The following is a 16,178-nucleotide window of genomic DNA, read 5'->3' as shown; positions in this document are numbered from 1 at the left end:
CAACCTCTAGATCCCTTACATGCCTGCACTTTTCGGCTTGCTGCTGCTGCAATCCACGCGTTTTAGATCTGCATAACTCCACCTCTTTAAACACAGCACCTTCACCCCCTGCTGTTCCCACCCGCCTCAACACCGTTGGAAGGGAGGAGAACCAATTAAGGCGGGGGGTGGGGTGGAACGAGCAGCTGTCTACCCTTAGCAGGAGGGCTCCTGATTACATACCTCTCCTGCTGCTGCTGCTGCTGGCTGTCCAGCAGCAGACTGAAGGTGGCTGCTGCTGTGCACAGGTATATAAAGGCTCAGAGCCTATTATGACACGCGCAGCCAGCGTTCCATTGCCACATTCCATCTACTGCAGGCAGGATACCTGGCTGGCTGAATGTCGCTGAGAAGCTCACAGAGACCGCCATAAGCAACAGTTTAACAGAATGCCACAGACTAATCAACCAAACTTTTTGGGTTGGGTTCTCTTTTATAGTCTGCAGGCATTAAATGAAAGAAGTCAGTGTTCCAGCAGAAGGAGACAACGTTTCAGAAAAGGCATTGTAGCAAACCAAAAAAGAAATTTTAAGCGCAGCAGAGTAACCAGCGCACATACCTGTTAGCTCAGGTGAGTTTAAAAGGCTGCTGTTGATAACAAGGGCATTTGCTAAATAGATGGTGTGTGTGCAACAATATACTGAAAGGTCAATTATATTGTGCAGCTTATCTCACCACCTGTAGTTATTTAGGTGAAAGCTCCAAAATGCTTGCCTAATATGTCTGTTTATCCAAAAGGAAGTAAAAAGGGAGAGCTAGAAAGATAGCATTGCATCACATTACATGGCAATGCAATGCACAGTTGCTGAAGTTGAACCAAAATGAGCTTGTAATCTGGCTTCTGCAACTTTGAACATGAAAAATCCAATGAGGAGAAGAAAAGCAAAGCCAAAGAGTCCATCCCAAAATCCGACAAACAAGCAAAATGAACAAAAAACATTGAATTCAATTCTTTCTGATTTTAGAAACTGCATTAAAGAAGGGGTGCACCGGTCCTGGAGATACTGCAATACCAGGTCAATGCGTGGAGTGGACAGAGCAAGCTCTTTTTCCATCTCCCTGTTCTAAAAATCCATTTAATATATGGTCCCCAGATAGGGGACGTATCAGATATTAAACTGATAAGAACAGATACTACACTTGATCTTAGCCAAAAGGCCGAGAAGCGATAACCAGAATTGGTTTCAAACTACGGAGCCACCCAAGGATCCTGAAAAGTCCATTTGTGGAGATGAGCTCCTGGACTCCCGTTAAGAAGACATGTTGTCAACCTCTAGATCCCTTACATGCCTGCACTTTTCGGCTTGCTGCTGCTGCAATCCACGCGTTTTAGATCTGCATAACTCCACCTCTTTAAACACAGCACCTTCACCCCCTGCTGTTCCCACCCGCCTCAACACCGTTGGAAGGGAGGAGAACCAATTAAGGCGGGGGGTGGGGTGGAACGAGCAGCTGTCTACCCTTAGCAGGAGGGCTCCTGATTACATACCTCTCCTGCTGCTGCTGCTGCTGGCTGTCCAGCAGCAGACTGAAGGTGGCTGCTGCTGTGCACAGGTATATAAAGGCTCAGAGCCTATTATGACACGCGCAGCCAGCGTTCCATTGCCACATTCCATCTACTGCAGGCAGGATACCTGGCTGGCTGAATGTCGCTGAGAAGCTCACAGAGACCGCCATAAGCAACAGTTTAACAGAATGCCACAGACTAATCAACCAAACTTTTTGGGTTGGGTTCTCTTTTATAGTCTGCAGGCATTAAATGAAAGAAGTCAGTGTTCCAGCAGAAGGAGACAACGTTTCAGAAAAGGCATTGTAGCAAACCAAAAAAGAAATTTTAAGCGCAGCAGAGTAACCAGCGCACATACCTGTTAGCTCAGGTGAGTTTAAAAGGCTGCTGTTGATAACAAGGGCATTTGCTAAATAGATGGTGTGTGTGCAACAATATACTGAAAGGTCAATTATATTGTGCAGCTTATCTCACCACCTGTAGTTATTTAGGTGAAAGCTCCGAAATGCTTGCCTAATATGTCTGTTTATCCAAAAGGAAGTAAAAAGGGAGAGCTAGAAAGATAGCATTGCATCACATTACATGGCAATGCAATGCACAGTTGCTGAAGTTGAACCAAAATGAGCTTGTAATCTGGCTTCTGCAACTTTGAACATGAAAAATCCAATGAGGAGAAGAAAAGCAAAGCCAAAGAGTCCATCCCAAAATCCGACAAACAAGCAAAATGAACAAAAAACATTGAATTCAATTCTTTCTGATTTTAGAAACTGCATTAAAGAAGGGGTGCACCGGTCCTGGAGATACTGCAATACCAGGTCAATGCGTGGAGTGGACAGAGCAAGCTCTTTTTCCATCTCCCTGTTCTAAAAATCCATTTAATATATGGTCCCCAGATAGGGGACGTATCAGATATTAAACTGATAAGAACAGATACTACACTTGATCTTAGCCAAAAGGCCGAGAAGCGATAACCAGAATTGGTTTCAAACTACGGAGCCACCCAAGGATCCTGAAAAGTCCATTTGTGGAGATGAGCTCCTGGACTCCCGTTAAGAAGACATGTTGTCAACCTCTAGATCCCTTACATGCCTGCACTTTTCGGCTTGCTGCTGCTGCAATCCACGCGTTTTAGATCTGCATAACTCCACCTCTTTAAACACAGCACCTTCACCCCCTGCTGTTCCCACCCGCCTCAACACCGTTGGAAGGGAGGAGAACCAATTAAGGCGGGGGGTGGGGTGGAACGAGCAGCTGTCTACCCTTAGCAGGAGGGCTCCTGATTACATACCTCTCCTGCTGCTGCTGCTGCTGGCTGTCCAGCAGCAGACTGAAGGTGGCTGCTGCTGTGCACAGGTATATAAAGGCTCAGAGCCTATTATGACACGCGCAGCCAGCGTTCCATTGCCACATTCCATCTACTGCAGGCAGGATACCTGGCTGGCTGAATGTCGCTGAGAAGCTCACAGAGACCGCCATAAGCAACAGTTTAACAGAATGCCACAGACTAATCAACCAAACTTTTTGGGTTGGGTTCTCTTTTATAGTCTGCAGGCATTAAATGAAAGAAGTCAGTGTTCCAGCAGAAGGAGACAACGTTTCAGAAAAGGCATTGTAGCAAACCAAAAAAGAAATTTTAAGCGCAGCAGAGTAACCAGCGCACATACCTGTTAGCTCAGGTGAGTTTAAAAGGCTGCTGTTGATAACAAGGGCATTTGCTAAATAGATGGTGTGTGTGCAACAATATACTGAAAGGTCAATTATATTGTGCAGCTTATCTCACCACCTGTAGTTATTTAGGTGAAAGCTCCAAAATGCTTGCCTAATATGTCTGTTTATCCAAAAGGAAGTAAAAAGGGAGAGCTAGAAAGATAGCATTGCATCACATTACATGGCAATGCAATGCACAGTTGCTGAAGTTGAACCAAAATGAGCTTGTAATCTGGCTTCTGCAACTTTGAACATGAAAAATCCAATGAGGAGAAGAAAAGCAAAGCCAAAGAGTCCATCCCAAAATCCGACAAACAAGCAAAATGAACAAAAAACATTGAATTCAATTCTTTCTGATTTTAGAAACTGCATTAAAGAAGGGGTGCACCGGTCCTGGAGATACTGCAATACCAGGTCAATGCGTGGAGTGGACAGAGCAAGCTCTTTTTCCATCTCCCTGTTCTAAAAATCCATTTAATATATGGTCCCCAGATAGGGGACGTATCAGATATTAAACTGATAAGAACAGATACTACACTTGATCTTAGCCAAAAGGCCGAGAAGCGATAACCAGAATTGGTTTCAAACTACGGAGCCACCCAAGGATCCTGAAAAGTCCATTTGTGGAGATGAGCTCCTGGACTCCCGTTAAGAAGACATGTTGTCAACCTCTAGATCCCTTACATGCCTGCACTTTTCGGCTTGCTGCTGCTGCAATCCACGCGTTTTAGATCTGCATAACTCCACCTCTTTAAACACAGCACCTTCACCCCCTGCTGTTCCCACCCGCCTCAACACCGTTGGAAGGGAGGAGAACCAATTAAGGCGGGGGGTGGGGTGGAACGAGCAGCTGTCTACCCTTAGCAGGAGGGCTCCTGATTACATACCTCTCCTGCTGCTGCTGCTGCTGGCTGTCCAGCAGCAGACTGAAGGTGGCTGCTGCTGTGCACAGGTATATAAAGGCTCAGAGCCTATTATGACACGCGCAGCCAGCGTTCCATTGCCACATTCCATCTACTGCAGGCAGGATACCTGGCTGGCTGAATGTCGCTGAGAAGCTCACAGAGACCGCCATAAGCAACAGTTTAACAGAATGCCACAGACTAATCAACCAAACTTTTTGGGTTGGGTTCTCTTTTATAGTCTGCAGGCATTAAATGAAAGAAGTCAGTGTTCCAGCAGAAGGAGACAACGTTTTAGAAAAGGCATTGTAGCAAACCAAAAAAGAAATTTTAAGCGCAGCAGAGTAACCAGCGCACATACCTGTTAGCTCAGGTGAGTTTAAAAGGCTGCTGTTGATAACAAGGGCATTTGCTAAATAGATGGTGTGTGTGCAACAATATACTGAAAGGTCAATTATATTGTGCAGCTTATCTCACCACCTGTAGTTATTTAGGTGAAAGCTCCAAAATGCTTGCCTAATATGTCTGTTTATCCAAAAGGAAGTAAAAAGGGAGAGCTAGAAAGATAGCATTGCATCACATTACATGGCAATGCAATGCACAGTTGCTGAAGTTGAACCAAAATGAGCTTGTAATCTGGCTTCTGCAACTTTGAACATGAAAAATCCAATGAGGAGAAGAAAAGCAAAGCCAAAGAGTCCATCCCAAAATCCGACAAACAAGCAAAATGAACAAAAAACATTGAATTCAATTCTTTCTGATTTTAGAAACTGCATTAAAGAAGGGGTGCACCGGTCCTGGAGATACTGCAATACCAGGTCAATGCGTGGAGTGGACAGAGCAAGCTCTTTTTCCATCTCCCTGTTCTAAAAATCCATTTAATATATGGTCCCCAGATAGGGGACGTATCAGATATTAAACTGATAAGAACAGATACTACACTTGATCTTAGCCAAAAGGCCGAGAAGCGATAACCAGAATTGGTTTCAAACTACGGAGCCACCCAAGGATCCTGAAAAGTCCATTTGTGGAGATGAGCTCCTGGACTCCCGTTAAGAAGACATGTTGTCAACCTCTAGATCCCTTACATGCCTGCACTTTTCGGCTTGCTGCTGCTGCAATCCACGCGTTTTAGATCTGCATAACTCCACCTCTTTAAACACAGCACCTTCACCCCCTGCTGTTCCCACCCGCCTCAACACCGTTGGAAGGGAGGAGAACCAATTAAGGCGGGGGGTGGGGTGGAACGAGCAGCTGTCTACCCTTAGCAGGAGGGCTCCTGATTACATACCTCTCCTGCTGCTGCTGCTGCTGGCTGTCCAGCAGCAGACTGAAGGTGGCTGCTGCTGTGCACAGGTATATAAAGGCTCAGAGCCTATTATGACACGCGCAGCCAGCGTTCCATTGCCACATTCCATCTACTGCAGGCAGGATACCTGGCTGGCTGAATGTCGCTGAGAAGCTCACAGAGACCGCCATAAGCAACAGTTTAACAGAATGCCACAGACTAATCAACCAAACTTTTTGGGTTGGGTTCTCTTTTATAGTCTGCAGGCATTAAATGAAAGAAGTCAGTGTTCCAGCAGAAGGAGACAACGTTTCAGAAAAGGCATTGTAGCAAACCAAAAAAGAAATTTTAAGCGCAGCAGAGTAACCAGCGCACATACCTGTTAGCTCAGGTGAGTTTAAAAGGCTGCTGTTGATAACAAGGGCATTTGCTAAATAGATGGTGTGTGTGCAACAATATACTGAAAGGTCAATTATATTGTGCAGCTTATCTCACCACCTGTAGTTATTTAGGTGAAAGCTCCAAAATGCTTGCCTAATATGTCTGTTTATCCAAAAGGAAGTAAAAAGGGAGAGCTAGAAAGATAGCATTGCATCACATTACATGGCAATGCAATGCACAGTTGCTGAAGTTGAACCAAAATGAGCTTGTAATCTGGCTTCTGCAACTTTGAACATGAAAAATCCAATGAGGAGAAGAAAAGCAAAGCCAAAGAGTCCATCCCAAAATCCGACAAACAAGCAAAATGAACAAAAAACATTGAATTCAATTCTTTCTGATTTTAGAAACTGCATTAAAGAAGGGGTGCACCGGTCCTGGAGATACTGCAATACCAGGTCAATGCGTGGAGTGGACAGAGCAAGCTCTTTTTCCATCTCCCTGTTCTAAAAATCCATTTAATATATGGTCCCCAGATAGGGGACGTATCAGATATTAAACTGATAAGAACAGATACTACACTTGATCTTAGCCAAAAGGCCGAGAAGCGATAACCAGAATTGGTTTCAAACTACGGAGCCACCCAAGGATCCTGAAAAGTCCATTTGTGGAGATGAGCTCCTGGACTCCCGTTAAGAAGACATGTTGTCAACCTCTAGATCCCTTACATGCCTGCACTTTTCGGCTTGCTGCTGCTGCAATCCACGCGTTTTAGATCTGCATAACTCCACCTCTTTAAACACAGCACCTTCACCCCCTGCTGTTCCCACCCGCCTCAACACCGTTGGAAGGGAGGAGAACCAATTAAGGCGGGGGGTGGGGTGGAACGAGCAGCTGTCTACCCTTAGCAGGAGGGCTCCTGATTACATACCTCTCCTGCTGCTGCTGCTGCTGGCTGTCCAGCAGCAGACTGAAGGTGGCTGCTGCTGTGCACAGGTATATAAAGGCTCAGAGCCTATTATGACACGCGCAGCCAGCGTTCCATTGCCACATTCCATCTACTGCAGGCAGGATACCTGGCTGGCTGAATGTCGCTGAGAAGCTCACAGAGACCGCCATAAGCAACAGTTTAACAGAATGCCACAGACTAATCAACCAAACTTTTTGGGTTGGGTTCTCTTTTATAGTCTGCAGGCATTAAATGAAAGAAGTCAGTGTTCCAGCAGAAGGAGACAACGTTTCAGAAAAGGCATTGTAGCAAACCAAAAAAGAAATTTTAAGCGCAGCAGAGTAACCAGCGCACATACCTGTTAGCTCAGGTGAGTTTAAAAGGCTGCTGTTGATAACAAGGGCATTTGCTAAATAGATGGTGTGTGTGCAACAATATACTGAAAGGTCAATTATATTGTGCAGCTTATCTCACCACCTGTAGTTATTTAGGTGAAAGCTCCAAAATGCTTGCCTAATATGTCTGTTTATCCAAAAGGAAGTAAAAAGGGAGATCTAGAAAGATAGCATTGCATCACATTACATGGCAATGCAATGCACAGTTGCTGAAGTTGAACCAAAATGAGCTTGTAATCTGGCTTCTGCAACTTTGAACATGAAAAATCCAATGAGGAGAAGAAAAGCAAAGCCAAAGAGTCCATCCCAAAATCCGACAAACAAGCAAAATGAACAAAAAACATTGAATTCAATTCTTTCTGATTTTAGAAACTGCATTAAAGAAGGGGTGCACCGGTCCTGGAGATACTGCAATACCAGGTCAATGCGTGGAGTGGACAGAGCAAGCTCTTTTTCCATCTCCCTGTTCTAAAAATCCATTTAATATATGGTCCCCAGATAGGGGACGTATCAGATATTAAACTGATAAGAACAGATACTACACTTGATCTTAGCCAAAAGGCCGAGAAGCGATAACCAGAATTGGTTTCAAACTACGGAGCCACCCAAGGATCCTGAAAAGTCCATTTGTGGAGATGAGCTCCTGGACTCCCGTTAAGAAGACATGTTGTCAACCTCTAGATCCCTTACATGCCTGCACTTTTCGGCTTGCTGCTGCTGCAATCCACGCGTTTTAGATCTGCATAACTCCACCTCTTTAAACACAGCACCTTCACCCCCTGCTGTTCCCACCCGCCTCAACACCGTTGGAAGGGAGGAGAACCAATTAAGGCGGGGGGTGGGGTGGAACGAGCAGCTGTCTACCCTTAGCAGGAGGGCTCCTGATTACATACCTCTCCTGCTGCTGCTGCTGCTGGCTGTCCAGCAGCAGACTGAAGGTGGCTGCTGCTGTGCACAGGTATATAAAGGCTCAGAGCCTATTATGACACGCGCAGCCAGCGTTCCATTGCCACATTCCATCTACTGCAGGCAGGATACCTGGCTGGCTGAATGTCGCTGAGAAGCTCACAGAGACCGCCATAAGCAACAGTTTAACAGAATGCCACAGACTAATCAACCAAACTTTTTGGGTTGGGTTCTCTTTTATAGTCTGCAGGCATTAAATGAAAGAAGTCAGTGTTCCAGCAGAAGGAGACAACGTTTCAGAAAAGGCATTGTAGCAAACCAAAAAAGAAATTTTAAGCGCAGCAGAGTAACCAGCGCACATACCTGTTAGCTCAGGTGAGTTTAAAAGGCTGCTGTTGATAACAAGGGCATTTGCTAAATAGATGGTGTGTGTGCAACAATATACTGAAAGGTCAATTATATTGTGCAGCTTATCTCACCACCTGTAGTTATTTAGGTGAAAGCTCCAAAATGCTTGCCTAATATGTCTGTTTATCCAAAAGGAAGTAAAAAGGGAGAGCTAGAAAGATAGCATTGCATCACATTACATGGCAATGCAATGCACAGTTGCTGAAGTTGAACCAAAATGAGCTTGTAATCTGGCTTCTGCAACTTTGAACATGAAAAATCCAATGAGGAGAAGAAAAGCAAAGCCAAAGAGTCCATCCCAAAATCCGACAAACAAGCAAAATGAACAAAAAACATTGAATTCAATTCTTTCTGATTTTAGAAACTGCATTAAAGAAGGGGTGCACCGGTCCTGGAGATACTGCAATACCAGGTCAATGCGTGGAGTGGACAGAGCAAGCTCTTTTTCCATCTCCCTGTTCTAAAAATCCATTTAATATATGGTCCCCAGATAGGGGACGTATCAGATATTAAACTGATAAGAACAGATACTACACTTGATCTTAGCCAAAAGGCCGAGAAGCGATAACCAGAATTGGTTTCAAACTATGGAGCCACCCAAGGATCCTGAAAAGTCCATTTGTGGAGATGAGCTCCTGGACTCCCGTTAAGAAGACATGTTGTCAACCTCTAGATCCCTTACATGCCTGCACTTTTCGGCTTGCTGCTGCTGCAATCCACGCGTTTTAGATCTGCATAACTCCACCTCTTTAAACACAGCACCTTCACCCCCTGCTGTTCCCACCCGCCTCAACACCGTTGGAAGGGAGGAGAACCAATTAAGGCGGGGGGTGGGGTGGAACGAGCAGCTGTCTACCCTTAGCAGGAGGGCTCCTGATTACATACCTCTCCTGCTGCTGCTGCTGCTGGCTGTCCAGCAGCAGACTGAAGGTGGCTGCTGCTGTGCACAGGTATATAAAGGCTCAGAGCCTATTATGACACGCACAGCCAGCGTTCCATTGCCACATTCCATCTACTGCAGGCAGGATACCTGGCTGGCTGAATGTCGCTGAGAAGCTCACAGAGACCGCCATAAGCAACAGTTTAACAGAATGCCACAGACTAATCAACCAAACTTTTTGGGTTGGGTTCTCTTTTATAGTCTGCAGGCATTAAATGAAAGAAGTCAGTGTTCCAGCAGAAGGAGACAACGTTTCAGAAAAGGCATTGTAGCAAACCAAAAAAGAAATTTTAAGCGCAGCAGAGTAACCAGCGCACATACCTGTTAGCTCAGGTGAGTTTAAAAGGCTGCTGTTGATAACAAGGGCATTTGCTAAATAGATGGTGTGTGTGCAACAATATACTGAACGGTCAATTATATTGTGCAGCTTATCTCACCACCTGTAGTTATTTAGGTGAAAGCTCCAAAATGCTTGCCTAATATGTCTGTTTATCCAAAAGGAAGTAAAAAGGGAGAGCTAGAAAGATAGCATTGCATCACATTACATGGCAATGCAATGCACAGTTGCTGAAGTTGAACCAAAATGAGCTTGTAATCTGGCTTCTGCAACTTTGAACATGAAAAATCCAATGAGGAGAAGAAAAGCAAAGCCAAAGAGTCCATCCCAAAATCCGACAAACAAGCAAAATGAACAAAAAACATTGAATTCAATTCTTTCTGATTTTAGAAACTGCATTAAAGAAGGGGTGCACCGGTCCTGGAGATACTGCAATACCAGGTCAATGCGTGGAGTGGACAGAGCAAGCTCTTTTTCCATCTCCCTGCTCTAAAAATCCATTTAATATATGGTCCCCAGATAGGGGACGTATCAGATACTAAACTGATAAGAACAGATACTACACTTGATCTTAGCCAAAAGGCCGAGAAGCGATAACCAGAATTGGTTTCAAACTACGGAGCCACCCAAGGATCCTGAAAAGTCCATTTGTGGAGATGAGCTCCTGGACTCCCGTTAAGAAGACATGTTGTCAACCTCTAGATCCCTTACATGCCTGCACTTTTCGGCTTGCTGCTGCTGCAATCCACGCGTTTTAGATCTGCATAACTCCACCTCTTTAAACACAGCACCTTCACCCCCTGCTGTTCCCACCCGCCTCAACACCGTTGGAAGGGAGGAGAACCAATTAAGGCGGGGGGTGGGGTGGAACGAGCAGCTGTCTACCCTTAGCAGGAGGGCTCCTGATTACATACCTCTCCTGCTGCTGCTGCTGCTGGCTGTCCAGCAGCAGACTGAAGGTGGCTGCTGCTGTGCACAGGTATATAAAGGCTCAGAGCCTATTATGACACGCACAGCCAGCGTTCCATTGCCACATTCCATCTACTGCAGGCAGGATACCTGGCTGGCTGAATGTCGCTGAGAAGCTCACAGAGACCGCCATAAGCAACAGTTTAACAGAATGCCACAGACTAATCAACCAAACTTTTTGGGTTGGGTTCTCTTTTATAGTCTGCAGGCATTAAATGAAAGAAGTCAGTGTTCCAGCAGAAGGAGACAACGTTTCAGAAAAGGCATTGTAGCAAACCAAAAAAGAAATTTTAAGCGCAGCAGAGTAACCAGCGCACATACCTGTTAGCTCAGGTAAGTTTAAAAGGCTGCTGTTGATAACAAGGGCATTTGCTAAATAGATGGTGTGTGTGCAACAATATACTGAACGGTCAATTATATTGTGCAGCTTATCTCACCACCTGTAGTTATTTAGGTGAAAGCTCCAAAATGCTTGCCTAATATGTCTGTTTATCCAAAAGGAAGTAAAAAGGGAGAGCTAGAAAGATAGCATTGCATCACATTACATGGCAATGCAATGCACAGTTGCTGAAGTTGAACCAAAATGAGCTTGTAATCTGGCTTCTGCAACTTTGAACATGAAAAATCCAATGAGGAGAAGAAAAGCAAAGCCAAAGAGTCCATCCCAAAATCCGACAAACAAGCAAAATGAACAAAAAACATTGAATTCAATTCTTTCTGATTTTAGAAACTGCATTAAAGAAGGGGTGCACCGGTCCTGGAGATACTGCAATACCAGGTCAATGCGTGGAGTGGACAGAGCAAGCTCTTTTTCCATCTCCCTGCTCTAAAAATCCATTTAATATATGGTCCCCAGATAGGGGACGTATCAGATACTAAACTGATAAGAACAGATACTACACTTGATCTTAGCCAAAAGGCCGAGAAGCGATAACCAGAATTGGTTTCAAACTACGGAGCCACCCAAGGATCCTGAAAAGTCCATTTGTGGAGATGAGCTCCTGGACTCCCGTTAAGAAGACATGTTGTCAACCTCTAGATCCCTTACATGCCTGCACTTTTCGGCTTGCTGCTGCTGCAATCCACACGTTTTAGATCTGCATAACTCCACCTCTTTAAACACAGCACCTTCACCCCCTGCTGTTCCCACCCGCCTCAACACCGTTGGAAGGGAGGAGAACCAATTAAGGCGGGGGGTGGGGTGGAACGAGCAGCTGTCTACCCTTAGCAGGAGGGCTCCTGATTACATACCTCTCCTGCTGCTGCTGCTGCTGGCTGTCCAGCAGCAGACTGAAGGTGGCTGCTGCTGTGCACAGGTATATAAAGGCTCAGAGCCTATTATGACACGCGCAGCCAGCGTTCCATTGCCACATTCCATCTACTGCAGGCAGGATACCTGGCTGGCTGAATGTCGCTGAGAAGCTCACAGAGACCGCCATAAGCAACAGTTTAACAGAATGCCACAGACTAATCAACCAAACTTTTTGGGTTGGGTTCTCTTTTATAGTCTGCAGGCATTAAATGAAAGAAGTCAGTGTTCCAGCAGAAGGAGACAACGTTTCAGAAAAGGCATTGTAGCAAACCAAAAAAGAAATTTTAAGCGCAGCAGAGTAACCAGCGCACATACCTGTTAGCTCAGGTGAGTTTAAAAGGCTGCTGTTGATAACAAGGGCATTTGCTAAATAGATGGTGTGTGTGCAACAATATACTGAACGATCAATTATATTGTGCAGCTTATCTCACCACCTGTAGTTATTTAGGTGAAAGCTCCAAAATGCTTGCCTAATATGTCTGTTTATCCAAAAGGAAGTAAAAAGGGAGAGCTAGAAAGATAGCATTGCATCACATTACATGGCAATGCAATGCACAGTTGCTGAAGTTGAACCAAAATGAGCTTGTAATCTGGCTTCTGCAACTTTGAACATGAAAAATCCAATGAGGAGAAGAAAAGCAAAGCCAAAGAGTCCATCCCAAAATCCGACAAACAAGCAAAATGAACAAAAAACATTGAATTCAATTCTTTCTGATTTTAGAAACTGCATTAAAGAAGGGGTGCACCGGTCCTGGAGATACTGCAATACCAGGTCAATGCGTGGAGTGGACAGAGCAAGCTCTTTTTCCATCTCCCTGTTCTAAAAATCCATTTAATATATGGTCCCCAGATAGGGGACGTATCAGATATTAAACTGATAAGAACAGATTTTTTTTTTTTTTTTTTTTCTTTTTTTTTTTTTTTTTCTTTTTAACCAAATCAGATAGGCCGGAGCATAAGCTCAATCAAATTGACTTACAAAAGCCTTTCATTGACACTTAGCCTTTCATCACACTTGGTATATAATCAAAAATAAAACCAAACCTTATCATCAGGTACATTATACACTACTAATTAAACTTTACCAAAAACCTCCACTTTTTAAACTTCCAGATCCCTTCAGCATCTATAATACTTCCACGTTCCTGATCCCAGAGGTATATTACATACATACGTGACAGAATCAATCTCAAACATTCATTAAATGACATTTTCTTCCTTTTAAAAACTAACAAATTCCTCGCATCCCACAAACTTTCAATTACACACACCACCAACAACCATAAAATCCTATCCTTAATTCTACTACATGCACCCATCCCAAACATAGCAAGTTTTCAATTAACATACTTTACACCCACCAATTCCTTGCAAAGTCCCCCTATACCCTTCCATACATCATATGCAAAATCACAATCCCATACCATATGTCTAACATGCTCTCTCAAACCACATCCATCCCTCGGGCATACCTCAGATTTAACTAAATCCCTCTTCTTTTGCACATCTCTAACAGGCAAAATGTCATGCAATATCATCCAAGCGATATCTCTCTGTCTGTTAGTCACACCATCTATACTTAATTTTCTCCACATCTCGGTTACTTCCTCCCCTCTCAACCCATTGATATTACATACCACCTCACGCTCACGCACCATCCTAATGACTTTCTTCTTTTGCCTAAAATCACTCATGTTAACGGACAACAAATCATACTTCCTTACAAATTTCTCAACACAACCATACCATACAGGACACTTAAAAGCAACAGGCACTCTAGCATCCCTTTTGACCCACTTTAAGCCATAAAGCATCCATCCAGCCGAATACTTCATCATATAAGCACACTTATTACTTTTCCCTAGAACCACCACCACCATTTTCACGTAACTAATCCCTACAAAGAAATCAATATTTGGAAAATCCAAACCACCATTTACACATAACTTATAGACATATTCCCGTTTCAATTTCTCCATGCGACTTCCCCAAAGAAAATTAAAGATGAATTTCTCAGTTTTCCTAATTTTCTTAAAAGCAGCAGGATATACATTCGCAACAAACAACAAAATAGGCAAAATAACCGCCTTAATAATCAGAACTTTCCCAGTCAGAGTTAATTCTCTCATTCGCCAAAAATTCAACTTGCGCACCACTCTCACCCCACAATCTTCCCAACTCTCATTTCCTTTCAAATCATCATTAAACTTAATCCCAAGCACCTTTATTGCACCATCCTCACACCTCACACCATTCATCCATACATTCCTCTCACCAAAACATTTAAAGGAACTCTTAGTCCAATTGACCTTAAAAGCTGAGACACTACAAAACAAACTTAATATCAACCTTGCCCTACTCATCGCAGCCATATTCCCACTCACAATCACTACATCATCCATGTAACCTAGAATTCTCACATCCTTTCCATTACTCCCAGGAATCATCACACCTCTCATAACCTTATCCTTCCTAACCATACACATCAACACTTCAATCACACTAATAAACAAAAAAGGGGACATAGGGCACCCCTGACGCACTCCTGATTTAATTCTCACTTTCTCACTCAACCACCCATTCACCAAAAATTCACTTGAAACATTACAATACAAACTCCTAACACAGTTTACAAAATTCCTGGAATAACCCATCTTAGACAAAACCTTAAACATAAAGCTATGTGACACACGGTCAAAAGCTTTTTCAAAATCAACCGAAAACAACAAACATTTCTGCTTACGACTCATACAATCCCCAATCACATCACGCAACAACACCAAATTTTCAGTCATACTTCTCCCAGGCACTGCACACACTTGATCTTCATCCACCACACCGCCAATCACTTCCCGCATCCGGCTAGCCAACAATTTACTAAACACCTTATAGTCTGCATTCAAAAGGGTGATTGGCCTCCAATTCCCCAAATCCTTTTTATCACCTTTCTTATGAACCAAAACCACCACCCCATCTCTCATAGATTCACTCAACATATTCTCCGTGAACATATACTGGCACACCTCCAATAAGTCATTTCCCATCGTGTCCCATTCCTTAACATATAACTCCACGGGCAGTCCATCCTTCCCAGGTGTTTTATTCTTACTCGCAGACATCACCACTTTTTTAACTTCATCCAACACAATTACATCATCCAATATTTCACGTTCATCCTCACCCAAACAACCTTCTAAACACCCCAAAGCATCAGTCAACATCCTATCATCAACCCATTTTTCCCCATACAACTCCTTATAAAACAACACCACCTCCTGCATCACATCCTTCCCACTCACACACACCCCATCACCATTCACCACCTCATCCATATCTACTTTCTTCCCAAAAACTTTTTTGAAAAAAAACCTTGTGCATTTCTCATTTTTCTCCAAATGTTCAATCTTAGAACGGTAAATAATTTCTTTCCCTTTACCCTCAATATATTTCTTAATCTCTTCTTTCACTTGACACATCAAAACATCCACATCCACTCCAATCATCCTTAACTTCCTCAGCCACTCCAGTCTAGAGCTTAAATCATTAAATTTTACTCTATTCATTGCTGCTTTCCTACTGCCCCTTTTTCTAAAGAAAAAAACAATCTCACTCTTCATCCAGTCCCACCACTCAAGCACATTCCTGAAATCACTTTTTTTATCCCTCCACCTAACATACATTCGCCTAAAATCACACATGATCCTATTATCTTCCAGCAAACGCACATTAAGTTTCCACACGCCACCACCATATACAAAGGAAATCTTACCTTCTAGACGTGCCCTCAAACACACATGGTCAGAGAAGGGAACATCTTCCTGCTGGAAATTCCTACAAATAACATTTTGTGAAGAAAAGAAGATACGGTCTATTCTAGACTCTATGCCTCCCCTGTCGGCCTTATAGGTCGCAGGAGGTGGATTACCTAAAAAAACTTCCGCAGCATCCTGTAAGGAAAAATCCGCCACAAGACTCTTGAGTCTTTTACCTGTAACATCCATCTTATCCCCCTCCGTCACACAATTGAAATCTCCAACAAAAATTATTGGCATTTTGCCAGATAAAAAAAAACATAATTTCTCGAAAATTTCCAGCCTCTCCCCTTTATCTATTGGTGCATACATATTTACCACCCTAACCC

At 43.6% G+C, this 16,178-nt stretch overlaps 9 non-coding genes and 1 pseudogene across 9 annotated transcripts; all 10 read right to left on the bottom strand.

Moving 5' to 3' along the window:
- Positions 1-1,018: 1,018 nt before the first annotated feature.
- Positions 1,019-1,209, bottom strand: LOC141176926 (U2 spliceosomal RNA). Its single transcript, XR_012253569.1, has one exon. It is a non-coding gene; the product is annotated as a U2 spliceosomal RNA (small nuclear RNA).
- Positions 1,210-2,324: 1,115 nt separating this feature from the next.
- On the bottom strand, positions 2,325-2,515 carry LOC141176924 (U2 spliceosomal RNA). Its single transcript, XR_012253567.1, has one exon. It is a non-coding gene; the product is annotated as a U2 spliceosomal RNA (small nuclear RNA).
- Positions 2,516-3,630: 1,115 nt separating this feature from the next.
- LOC141176923 (U2 spliceosomal RNA) lies at positions 3,631-3,821 on the bottom strand. The gene has a single exon (XR_012253566.1). It is a non-coding gene; the product is annotated as a U2 spliceosomal RNA (small nuclear RNA).
- Positions 3,822-4,936: 1,115 nt separating this feature from the next.
- On the bottom strand, positions 4,937-5,127 carry LOC141176922 (U2 spliceosomal RNA). The gene has a single exon (XR_012253565.1). It is a non-coding gene; the product is annotated as a U2 spliceosomal RNA (small nuclear RNA).
- A 1,115-nt stretch (positions 5,128-6,242) lies between these two features.
- On the bottom strand, positions 6,243-6,433 carry LOC141176921 (U2 spliceosomal RNA). The gene has a single exon (XR_012253564.1). It is a non-coding gene; the product is annotated as a U2 spliceosomal RNA (small nuclear RNA).
- Positions 6,434-7,548: 1,115 nt separating this feature from the next.
- LOC141176920 (U2 spliceosomal RNA) lies at positions 7,549-7,739 on the bottom strand. The gene has a single exon (XR_012253563.1). It is a non-coding gene; the product is annotated as a U2 spliceosomal RNA (small nuclear RNA).
- A 1,115-nt stretch (positions 7,740-8,854) lies between these two features.
- LOC141176918 (U2 spliceosomal RNA) lies at positions 8,855-9,045 on the bottom strand. Its single transcript, XR_012253561.1, has one exon. It is a non-coding gene; the product is annotated as a U2 spliceosomal RNA (small nuclear RNA).
- Positions 9,046-10,160: 1,115 nt separating this feature from the next.
- LOC141177573 (U2 spliceosomal RNA) lies at positions 10,161-10,351 on the bottom strand. Its single transcript, XR_012254156.1, has one exon. It is a non-coding gene; the product is annotated as a U2 spliceosomal RNA (small nuclear RNA).
- Positions 10,352-11,466: 1,115 nt separating this feature from the next.
- Positions 11,467-11,657, bottom strand: LOC141177572 (U2 spliceosomal RNA). The gene has a single exon (XR_012254155.1). It is a non-coding gene; the product is annotated as a U2 spliceosomal RNA (small nuclear RNA).
- A 1,115-nt stretch (positions 11,658-12,772) lies between these two features.
- LOC141177965 (U2 spliceosomal RNA) lies at positions 12,773-12,982 on the bottom strand (annotated as a pseudogene).
- Between the last annotated feature and the right edge of the window lie 3,196 nt (positions 12,983-16,178).

The sequence above is a fragment of the Phyllobates terribilis genome, unplaced genomic scaffold (assembly GCF_046119375.1).
Source record: "Phyllobates terribilis strain yellow unplaced genomic scaffold, ASM4611937v1 Scaffold_27__1_contigs__length_16484149, whole genome shotgun sequence".
NCBI lineage: Eukaryota > Metazoa > Chordata > Amphibia > Anura > Dendrobatidae > Phyllobates > Phyllobates terribilis.
The sequence above is the reverse complement of the archived record's forward strand: the minus strand, read 5'-3'. Positions and strand labels throughout refer to the sequence as shown.